At 46.0% G+C, this 12,523-nt stretch overlaps 1 protein-coding gene across 2 annotated transcripts in view; it reads right to left on the reverse strand.

The window, feature by feature from the left end:
* LRRC4B (leucine rich repeat containing 4B) overlaps positions 1-12,523 on the reverse strand; it is a 147,883-nt gene that overhangs the window by 83,477 nt on the left and 51,883 nt on the right. The window lies entirely within an intron of this gene.

Below are 12,523 nucleotides of genomic sequence, written 5' to 3' on the forward strand. Positions count from 1 at the left end.
CCAAAAAATGTTTGCAAACTGGAACACTCACTTCCGGGTCTGCAGCGTTCAGGAGCTAAAACGTTAGAGTCGCAAGGCATTTAACCTCTGAGGTACGACTGTATCATTATTATTATTATTATTATTATTATTATTATTATTATTATTATTATTCCCTCCAACATTTCTCCATGGTTTCCAATACTGTAGATTCCCATGGACTGGGAACTCCAGATTTTACTGAACTTTGTTTCCCATCAGCCCCAGCCAGCATTTCCAACAATATCTGCAAGACTACAAATTCCCTATCCCTCGATTTGATCTTGCACTGAAAGGGTTGGGTGTGGGTGATTTTTCTCTGCACACCCTGGCTGTGTGGGGGTGACCTCTGCATCGAGTGATCTCGAGAGCAGGAATCCTGGGTAAAACACAAAGGTCTCTTGCCTCTTGACAGCTAGCCTGAGGTATCGTGGCTGATGAATCCTTCCTAACCACAGAGGCTATAATGATTGTGGTGAAGCTGTAAGTTGATGACACAGGCAAAATCCAAGAATAGGACTATGTAATAGGGTTTGCCAATTGTCTTGATTTTTGTCAAGGCAGTCCAAATAAAAATTCAACGTTCATGGGTTCATTAGTAAGTTCTCTCCTCACCCTATTTCACAACTCAAGGCAATGTCTGGTAGTATTAAGGTCCATACAGAAAAGAAAAACAGACTAGGACTGAACAGTGGATAAAAAGCAATAAAATAAAAAGATTATACACGCTGCTCGTGATCTGTTTGCCAGGACCAGCTCAGCAAAATGCCATCTGATAGGCTTCCCTGGTATCAGCACATCCCTGACATCAGCATCCCCTTTCCATGGACTTACTAGTGGTAGCACCACAACAATTTTTGCATCAGACAACTGTGAGGCATTTCCCCACAATGCCCCAGAATAACTTGGCTCCGGCTTGTTGTGATTGGCCACAGCATCCGTAGAGCAGGGGGTGGAAGAGGGACACTTGATGTGGAATATGTCCCTATTTTCATCTGAACCAGCTAGGCTGTGGCCTAGTTGAACCACTAAGCCGGGATGCAATGGGCTAACAACAACTTCACGCGGATGCTCTGCTATAAGGGAATAAACAAAGGATGGCAATTCCAGGGCGTAGGAGCGACCACTGAGTAACAAAAACTGTGGCAGAATAAGGGGGGCACCTCAGGCAGCTGGTTTTAGAGGTCATGAAAGGGCAGCAAAGTGTTGACTTTATTTCACAGAATCACAGAACTGTGGAGTTGGAAGGGACCCCAAAAATAATCTAATCCAGGGTTTCCCAAACTTGGGTCTCCAGCTGTTTTTGGACTACAACTCCCATCATCCCTAGCCAGCAGGACCAATGGTCAGGGACAATAGGACTTGTAGTCCAAAAACAATTGGAGAAACACTGATCCCTGCAACGCAGGAATCTGTTTGCCCAATGTGGGGCTCCAACCCACGATTCTGAGATTAAAAATCTCATGCTGTAACAACTGAGCTATTTAATTTTATTATTGTTGTGTTTTCATTCCAAAGAAGGAGAGGGGCTTGTGAGATTTTGTGCTGTAACTTGGCCCCCCTTAGGTGCTATGCCCCTTGTCTTGGAGCGTGAGGGGGGCACATCTCATCCCAGGCCACAGAGAGGTTAGGCTGGCCTCAACCAGAGCCAGGGCTTTTTCGGCTGCGGCTCCGATCTGGTGGAACACTCTGTCCCAAGAGACTAGGGCCCTGTGGGACTTGACATCTTTCCGCAGGGCCTGCAAGACAGAGCTGTTCCACCAGGCCTTTGGTCAGGGCGCAGCCTGACTCCCTCCTTTGGCAATCTTCACAGAACTTTAGCTTAATGGTTGCCATCAATTTGATTTTCATTAATTTTTATAATGAAATGTTTTTAGAATGTTGCACTATTTTATTGTTGATAGCCGCCCTGAGCCCGGCTTCGGCTGGGGAGGGCGGGATATAAATAAAATTTATTTATTTATTTATATTATTATTATTATTATTATTAATAATAATTATTATTATCTGCTGTTACCCAACAGGCTGGCCCTGCTCTGCATCACCAGTGAACATAACGTCCCCCCTGCCCAAGCCCCATTTGCTTCACAATTTTGGGGGGGAACAAATGCAGTTAGGCAAACAGGTGCCACAGAAGACCAGGCTGCCTTTAAAAGCCGTGGTGTCTGTGCCACCCACACAGCCTTCCTAAGCGAATTGTTCCCCAGCTCAACTTCTGCGCATGGAAGTCTCAGGCCAGGCATATCGCTGGTTGCCGAGTGAGAAGCAAAGAACTTGGCAGCTGCTTACAAATCCAGAATGTTCCCCAACCGCCACCCCTGCGCTGCAGTCCTCACAACCATCTCCAAGGATATGCAAATTGATCCAGTAGCACATCGAGAACTATATTGAGATGCCAGGAATTGGGGCCATATGGAAGTCTGCATTTGAACTCCTCGACTCGGCTTGGCCTTCGTCAGCATGGAGCGATCATGTCAGGAGTTGTAGTTTAAAACATCTGGAAAGCAGCACGTTCCTGAAAGCTGGGTTAGCACGGGCCCAGAGAAGTGGCACGCCAGGTACCTCTTAACTGGAAGTGCTGTGGGGTTTATCGGTCTGTTTGTTTCGTTCCTGTTTTTTATCATGTATTTGCGCTTTTACGTTGCATTTTTATGTTGCGGACCGCCCTGAGATCGGGGTACAAATTTAATAAATAAATAAATGGAACCGGGACATTCAGTATTCAAAGCACATGTTCTCTATGCAAAGCACATCCCATTAGGGATGAGGAGGGAGGGAATATCAATTTGGTTCACCTTTAAAGGCAAACCTACCAGATTTGCACTTTCTGAAATGATCTGCAAAACAAGCCGCCCTTCAAATTTTGCACTTCTCCAAAGACTGCATGCAGTTCTCCAGCTAAGTTATGGTAGTGTGTGTAGATGCATATGCTGGAGCAGGCTTAGGCAAACTCGGCCCTCCAGATGTTTTGGGACTACAATTCCCATCATCCCTGACCACTGGTCCTGCTAGCTAAGGATGATGGGAGTTGTAGTCCCAAAAAATCTGGAGTTTGCCTATGCCTGTGCTAGAGTAAAGTGTGTATAGAAACTATTAGTGAAAGGAACTTTTAAAAAAACAAAACAAAACCATTATATTAGGAGGAATTGCTTTGAAGAAATGTGCGCTCTAGACCAGAGTTGCATACAAAAAATGTGTATATCGGGAGAAATTTGCCCTAAAATGCCAAAGGATTTTAAATAGGAGGTTGTGTTTTTTTGCGGGGAGAATTCACAACAGATGTGGAAATGTGTTGAACTGAAGACTGGAAAAATGAGAAATGGGGGAACCGAAATCAACTAGATTTGCCCCTCCCTATCTACAGCCGAAGGGACGCGGGTGGCGCTGTGGGTTAAACCACAGAGCCTAGGACTTTCTGATCAGAAGGTCGCCAGCTCGGTCCCTGCTCCTGCCAACCTAGCAGTTCGAAAGCACGTCAAAGTGCAAGTAGATAAATAGGTGCCGCTCCAGAGGGAAGGTAAACAGTGTTTCCGTGCGCTGCTCTGGTTCTCCAGAAGCGGCTTAGTCATGCTGGCCACATGACCCGGAAGCTGTACACTGGCTCCCTCAGCCAATAAAACGACATGAGCGCCACAACCCCAGAGTCGTCTGCGACTGGACCTAATGGTCAGGGGTCCCTTTTCCTTTTATCTACCGCCGAGTGATTTCAGTATCAGGCTGTATTGTTTGCCCCCTGCCCTTTGACCTTTTAGGTTACATTCAGATCCAACTGCTAAGTTTCCCCCAGCCGTACGAGTGCGTGTTAGACAATTCCTTTCCTTAAAAAACACACACACACACAAGATAATACACATAACCCCAGGAGGTAGGGAATTTGAAAAAAAGAACCTTCTGGGAAACAGAGAATGAAAATTGCGAGTCTGGTTAACGATGAGCAGTGCTTCCTAAGTAACAAGCTCAAGACGGCCGGTTCCTCCCACAAGTCTCTTCTGTACCTTAAAGACGTCTTGTTGGAACAATCAGTAAGTGCAATTATCCCCATGTGAGAGGTAAGGCGGAGTGGGGGGGGGATTGTCATGTTGGCAGAGAGCACTCCTTTCATGTAGGAGGCCCCAGATTCCATCCGCAGCGTCTCATGTAAAAAGAAACAACCAGCCGACTAAAAAAAAAAAAAAGCATTTCAGGAAGCTGCTCCTTTGTACCTGAGATGCAAACACAGAATGCACCTGTCATTTATGAGAACAAGTGATGAAAATCACAGAACGGCCTGACAGAAGCAGGGAACACCCCCCAAGGGCCAGCCGATGTTCATTGTCCATGGTACTTAACATGAAACACTGTGTCCAGAGGAAAGATGCTTTTCTGAGAATCAGAGGGTGGTAAACAAACAAGATGGATGTCCATCACGCACACCCTTCTGAGTGTCTCTGTTTTCCAGGGACAGTTTGGGAATTACAGAAGCCGTCCCAGTTTCTGATTTGATCCCGGAATATCCCTGTTTTTCCTCCCCTCCACATGTTGGAGAAAGTTTTAAAGTGGTGGGGTGTGGGGGTGCGGAAACAGAGCCCTGTTTGTACTGGCAATAAAATTTTCCTGCACCAAATGAAGGAAATGGTGAAGCTTCCTATAATTTCGAAGGAAAATGTCACCAATCCACTCTAAATTCTTTCATGCCTCAGCGACCAGCCGTTTTTCAAAGACACAAAGGGGGTGTTTACTCCTTTACTGTAAATGGCGCCATACAGAGTCTACTCAGAAGTCAGTCCCACTGTATTCAATGAAGTTTACTCCCAGATAACAGGGACTGTGCAGCCTTACACTGCCATCCTAAGCATTTTTACTCAGAACTAAGTCCCGCTGAAGGGACGTGGGTCCCAGAGCAGCACACGGAAACACCATTTACCTTCCCGCCGGAGCGGGATCTATTTATCTACTTGAACTTTGACGTGCTTTCAAACTGCTAGGTTGGCAGGAGCAGGGACCGAGCAACGGGAGCTCACCCCGTCATGGGGATTCGAACCGCCGACCTTCTGATCGGCAAGCCCTAGGCTCTGTGGTTTAACCCACAGCGCCACCCGTGACCCTAGATTTCCTCTATCTATCTTTTAAAGCTGCCTAGATTGGTGGCCATCACTGCCTCCCATGGGAGCCAGTTCCGTATTTTAACCAGGAGCTGCGTAAACAACGCCTGCAAAGGATGCGGGAGGACATCCTTGGCGTTTGGTCTCCGAGCGTCACGCTATTCCATACTTCGCAGCCTTGCCTCCTGCCTCCTACAATGTTACAGCAAGAAGCGTAGGCAACGCCTTACACAAGCGTGTTCAAGGGATTCACAGCCCGGCTGTGTCCCCCCCGAGGCAGAAGGCGTGAGACAGAAATGCTGAAGGACAGTGGGAGCAGGAAAGGAAAGTAAGGCTATGAAACACAGAACTGGCAAACCCCAAAGCTGTAAATATTAAGCGCTGGCAGCTCGGAGTTTGAAATATTATTTTCGAGCTTATGTGGGCAGATGCAAGTGAAACCACAGACGATGTGGGATTGGAGTGGGGGGGATCTCATCTCAAAGTGAGTTAATTAGGCAGCAAATTAATTATCCAGCCAATCGGCTCCCGTTGAGAGCTAAATGACCAGGGGGTGATCAGCTGGTGGGTGTGATCGATACTGAGCAAAGAGATGGTTGGGAAGGAGGCCAAGAGAGAGAGAGAACATGGAAAGAGAGAAAGAGGGAGAGACACAGAGAGAGAAATGTTGAGAGTAAGGCCCCATTACATGTGGAAGGTGCGCTGTGACCCCCCACTGTGATGCCCCCCCTTTAAGAATCTGCTCAGCTATGCTCAATCAGCATGTGTTCAATTAATCTGTGCGCAGATCAGCCTCCTTGTCAGAATCCCAACTCCAGACGTCAAGTCCCCCCGATAGTGTGCAATCGAATGTGCATGCTAAAAGGCATATTCATACGCATGCCTCCCCATCCTATATTTAGGAAGGGTAGAGACGAAAACATGCCTGGCAATGGGATTCAGCCTGTGTCCCAATGGCTTAGTCATCACGAGAGCTCGAGACCCTTCCTAGCTGAGGCTGACCTATCTGCAGCATCAGCCAGCCAGTCAGAGAAGCCGGGCTGACGGCCAGCCTCGCGATTGGCCGCTGGTGCCTCTTAGGGGAATGAAATCCTGAGGTGTGGGTTGACACTTCAACAGCCCTGCAAGGCCAAGGAAGCAGTGGAGCATCCCCGGGCTGCTTTTTCTCAGGTCCCGTCGCTCTCGGACGATCTGACATTTCACAGGCAAAACCAGGAGGGCGTGTTTGTAGCACAGCTCTTCTCATGCCAAGCGGTCGTCGCCGGAGTCGCGCAGCCAAACGCTCTATTCTGTCTGTTGTAGCGGTGTGTTTATTTACTCTGCAGCAATATGTCACCTGCCAGTTCAAGAGCCAAGACGGTACAAAGCATACCTGAGCACCTGTAGGGTATGAAATGGCAAGCTGTGTGCATCACGTTGCCTTGATGCCCATTAAGAGTCATTGACTTGCCTATGGGCCTTGGAGACAAGGTGGTCCCAGGGTATGGTGTGAAGAACACATGAGGCCACCACATTGCTGAAGATAAGCAGGTCAGGGTCTGGTTAGCTCAGGCATCCCCAAACTCGGCCCTCCAGATGTTTTGAGCCCTCCAGATGTTTTGAGAGCCAGTGTGGTGTAGTGGTTAAGAGCAGTGGACTCGTAATCTGGTGAACTGGGTTCACGTCTCCGCTCCTCCACATGCAGCTGCTGGGTGACCTTGGGCCAGTCACACTTCTCTGAAGTCTCTCAGCCTCACTCACCTCACAGAGTGTTTGTTGTGGGGGAGGAAGGGAAAGCAGATTATTGGCTGCTTTGAGACTCCTTCGGGTAGTGATAAAGCGGGATATCAAATCCAAACTCTTCTATAATTCCCACCATCCCTGACCACTGTTAGCTAGAAGAGGAGTTTGTTCCTGTTAGCTAGAAGAAGAGTTTGGATTTGATATCCCGCTTTATCACTACCCTAAGGAGTTTCAAAGCGGCTAACAATCTCCTTTCCCTTCCTCCAAAATGTTGTCATTTGTGGACCTTAAGGTCCTTCACGGGGCATACCAGGAGAGGCGGTCCTGTAGGTACGAGGGTCCTAGGTCGCATAGGGCTTTAAAGGTCAAAAGCAGCACCTTAAACCTGACCCTGTACTCCACCGGGAGCCAGTGCAGTTGGTAAGGGACTGGATGAACGTGATCATGCTAAGCAGAAGCTTCCTGGGCTTTAGGAAGGAGGCGCCAGGATTTAATACTTTAATACTCTAATTCACTAGGAACATTTAGGGGACTAGCCTAGTTCCCCCAGTCCACAGATCACATGCCGTTGCTCTATTAGAAAGTGACCTCTATTTGCAGCCTTTCAAGCAGCCAACATAAAGGGGCGGGGAATCATAAAGAGAGCGAGAGCAGGAGCATTGAAGTTGCCCATCAAAAGTTGGCATCTCGACAACAGACTGCGCAGGTACAGAGGCTGCTCGGCACTATGGCGTGATGGACTGAATTTCTATTTAAAAACAGATTTGAAATTCACGGCATGTTGTACGCTGAAAGAGAATTCTATGAAAACGATGTACCGGCGGTATTTGACTCCTAGTAAGCTAGCAAAAATGTATAAAACAAGTACAACTACCTGCTGGAAATGTAAAGAAAAAGAAGGTACCTTTTATCATATGTGGTGGTCATGTAAGGTAATAAAAGCTTTCCGGGAAATGATATATAATGAATAAAAAAAAGTTTTAAATAACTTTTGTTTTTTTAAAAAAAACCAGAAGCTTTTTTTATTAGGAACTGTAGGCACCGATATCCCAAAGGAGCAGAAAAAACTCTCTATGTATGCAACAACAGCCGCACGGATGTTGCTAGCCCAGAGATGGAAAGAAAACAAGGTCCTGACCAGAGACTAATGGCAAGCCAAGCGGATGGACTATGCTGAAATGGCAAAACTGACTGGCAAAGCTCAGAAACCAAGAAGGCAAAAACTTTAAGAAAAAATGGGGGAAATTGACCGTTTAGGATACCACTGTAAGCAGATGAAAACAATGGCAGGATTTTAATAATACTTGTAATGTAGCTATTATTATGGACAATATGGACAGATATAAAATATGGAGTACGAAACAATATGCAGTTGAAAACACTGACAATAAGACCCATGGAGGGGATTCAGAGAAATCACTAAATGTGGATGTTGATTTGGTATTGTTATAAATCTACGCTTGTAAAAATCAAATAAAAATTATCTTTGAAAAAATAATTTCTATTTAAAATTATGGTAATTGTTTCTTAAATTTGCATCTATACATATAAGTACATGCAAATTTTCTCTTTTTTGACAATGCATACATGGACACCCTAAGTAAGTGAAGCAGGGCCAGGGCCGGATTTAGGTTTGAGGAGGCCCTAAGCTACTGAAGGTAATGGGGCCCTTTATACGTCCAGCTGTCCTTCGTCAACAACAAATTGTCACTGGTTTTTGCGTTGAATATATGCTATATGGTAATTAATGGACCTATTAGGTATCTAAAGCCATTGGTATATGTTGCTATGCAACCAATCCATGCAGAATGTAGGCACCCTATATATAGAAAGGAGCAAAGCAGTGATATTGTAGGGAGCAGGCTAGCAGGCGGGGCCCATGACTTACATCAGATGACCCTACACAACACAAAACACTGTTGCTCTGTGTAGGTTTTATTTTATTTGTTTTTTATCTCATAATAATAATAATAATAGTAGTAGTAGTAGTAGTAGTAGTAGTAGTAGTAATAATAATAATAATAATAATAATAATAATAATAATAATAATAATTTATTATTTATACCCCGCCCATCTGGCTGGGTTTCCTCAGCCACTCTGGGCGGCTTCCAACAAAATATTAAAATACTGTAATACATCAAACATTAAAAGCTTTCCTAAACAGGGCTGCCTTCAGATGTCTTCTAAAAGTCTGGTAGTTGTTGTTCTCTTTGACATCTGGTGGGAGGGCGTTCCACAGGGAGGGCGCCACTGCCGAGAAGGCCCTCTGCCTGGTTCCCTGTAACTTAGCTTCTCACAGTGAGGGAACCGCCAGAAGGCCCTCAGCGCTGGACCTCAGTGTCCGGGTAGAACGATGGGGGTGGAGACGCTCCTTCAGATATACTGGACCGAGGCCGTTTAGGGCTTTAAAGGTCAGCACCAACACTTTGAATTGTGCTCGGAAACATACCGGGAGCCAATGTAGGTCTTTCAAGGCAGGTGTTATGTGGTCTCAGCGGCCACTCCCAGGCACCAGTCTAGCTGCTGCGTTCTGGATTAGTTGTAGTTTCCGGGTCACCTTCAAAGGTAGCCCCACGTAGAGCGCATTGCAGTAGTCCAAGCGGGAGATAACCAGAGCATGCACCACTCTGGCGAGGCAGTCCGCGGGCAGGTAGGGTCTCAGACTGCGTATCTGATGGAGCTGGTAGACAGCTGCCCTGGACACAGATATTATGGAAATGTACATCCAGCTTTTTTCCCTTTAATTTTTTTTGGGGGCCCCCATGAGAGAGGGGCCCTAAGATATAGCTTGTTTAGCTTATACATAAATCTGGCACTGAGCAGGGCACATCATAAAGGGCATGGAGAGCTTAAGATCATGGAGCCCAGATGGGCTAAAATTACCAAACTGCATAACTCCCCCCCCCCCCAGTCTTAAATAGTCGAGTGCAGGAATAGCTTTGCCACATGACAAGCTGTTTGCTTAGGCTGCCTCTCACTTGCACTTGCCATAGGATTCCCTCTGCTATTTATTCATCTAGGCAGCCTCTGCATTACTGCCCTCCAGGTCCATGTTTGCTTACCCCTGACCGTTGGTCTCTCAGGAGACTGAACTCTGCTTTGGCCATCCTTTCCCCTGGCAACTGGCAAAACCCAGACCACCACCAGAAGATGAACGAATGGACCACTGCAAGCCAACAGTGAAACCAGCCATGGACCCTCGCCTGGGTATAGCTTCTGCCCGAGAGCTAGGCTGCTCTGTAGCTGAATAATCTGGCCAGGAACACGGGTTTTTCAGCAGTTCTGGCTACTGAGGCTTCAAGGATACCCTGCCAATTTTGGAAAGGATCAGATCTGGTTTTAAAATGCCATTATCCTATCCAGAGAAGAAAATCCATCAGATTTAGTATCTGAGCAAGCAAAACAAAACAAAACGAGAGAGAGAGAGAGAGAGAGCATTTCCCCAGCGAATCTTATCACTGTGGCAATTCCGTCAAAATCCAACCTTCTAATTGTAGGTGGTGCCCTTCCACCTGTGATTATCCGTAATTACAGTTATCCCTGTTTAAATTTTACTGATGATATTAAACCATGAGTTGCCAGCATCTTCACCACAGGTGGGTTGTGAAAAGCACCCTCCGGCTGCATGTAGCCCCGAGGCAGCTTTCTGCAAACTCCTGTGAGAATCGCAGCTTTCTTTTTTAAGAAGGCTAAGTTTTTAGTCCCTGTTGTTGCTGGGATAAGCTGGAAAATGTATTGGCAAAACGCGCTGAAGGCTTAGATAGCAAGACAGCGAGCAAAAGGAGACATAAATTCAGTTTTATCTCCCCTCAGACTCAGGTTCTCAGAGGCTGTCAGATTCTCTTTTTTTCCTTGTTCTTCATATGTTTGGAGACAGAACAAGAATATTTCCAATTAAGCGTATTTAGTCAACCACCTGTGGCTTGGCATCTAGCAAAAGGCCCAGCATATTCAGGCAACAGAACAGATTTAAGTGCTGCTCAGGGCTATTTGGCTTGCAATGCTAGACTTCAAACCTGGGTGGACAGTTTGCTGGCATGGAGAAGGGAAGAAGCATTTTTAAAATATATATATATATTTAAATGATCGTAAAATATTTTTTGAAACTTTTTAAACCCACCTTCCATCTCAGAGCAATTTCAGAGCAGGGTGCAATTAAAATACATTTGAAATTGTACAACATGTCCACTTAAAATGGCAGCGTATTAAAAGCAAGTAACATTATTATTATTACTACAGTAGTAGTAGTAGCAGTAGTATATACCACCCTATACCTGGGGGTTTCAGGGCAGTTCACAGAATAAAATCAAATTATAAGATATATCACAATGTTGAAAACTACCGTAGATATCGCCCAGCCCTACTTACAACCATATCAACCAAACCTGGCGCTGAAATTCCAACAAAGGCTTGATGCGAGCAACCTGTCCTTTAACTGGTGTCGGAAATTTAATGGTGCTGGAACCATTTGTATCTCAGGAGGAATTTCCAAGGCTGGGGAGCTACCACCTAGAAGGCTCTCTCACATGTATCGAGCCTCAGGGAATAGCAGCACCCCCAACAGAGCTTCTGCAGCTGATCTTAACATGAGAGCTGGCCTACACAGCAGACAGTCTCTCAAGTAGCCATGACCCAGGTTGTTTATGGCTGTGTACACCAGTACCAAAACTTGAAATACAAAGATTTGAAATAGCTGCTTTTACTGATAAATTTATTGTATATTCTTTCCATAAACCACTTTGAAGGTTTCTTTTAAATAATCAAGCTGTATATAAATGCTATGATTGAAAAAGATGCATTGGGTGGGGGAACAGAAAGGCTGTGGGGTTGAGCAGACATTATACAATGCTAATCTCTGGTGGAAGCCCCCCTGGGTAGGAGTAGATAAACTGCAATATAATGCCACCAAATTCGAACCCACCAAGTCTCTTCAGTAGGATTCCATGGCCAATGGAACTGTCGACACTAAAATGCAAAAGTGTGTTCAACTCCTTTAGAAGCTAGGTACTTGCAAAGTGCTTTTTCCTTCCAGCAACAGAGTAGCCGAGCACTGAAACCAGTTATCTTGGCCAAAAGCCACCAGTGAGCACCTCACTTTCAAACGAAGGTTGGGAACGATTTAAGGCAGAGATAGAGAACATGTGGCCCTCCAGATGTTGCTGGATTTCACCTGACCGCCAGCCTTTGTTAACTGGGGCTGATGGGAGTCAGAATCCAGCAACATCTCAGGGACCACAAATTCCTCATCCCTAGGCCAGGAGTTAAGGAGACGCAGAACCTCAACTGGAATAGTGGAGGACAAGGAGACAGATCCTCTCCACAACAGTGGCCAGGCATCTATGACCATCTCTGCCACCAACGCTGCGGAATTATGACACTTTAGGAACACCAAGATAATTTGCTCAGCTATATACCAGCTACTCGCCTTCCCTCTTGGCAGATGCAAAGTTCCCAAAGAGGTTCCATTGTAGCAAGCAGGTTGCTCGAGCCTGATTTATAACGCCACCATCCAAATCCCCAAACATGCCAGCTGCACCATTCCTCCCCACTGAATGCCATCTGTACAGCAGGCTCATTAGACATCATCAAAGAGAGGCGTCCTCGGTGCACCAACTGCAGTAAATGTGCAGCCCCAGAGGTTTTTATAGGAAGTCACAGGGACAAAGGGGATGTTTCTGTTGGTTCTAGAGAGAATGTCACA

This window comes from Podarcis bocagei (genome assembly GCF_964188305.1).
Source record: "Podarcis bocagei genome assembly, chromosome: 13".
NCBI classification, from domain to species: Eukaryota; Metazoa; Chordata; class Lepidosauria; order Squamata; family Lacertidae; genus Podarcis; species Podarcis bocagei.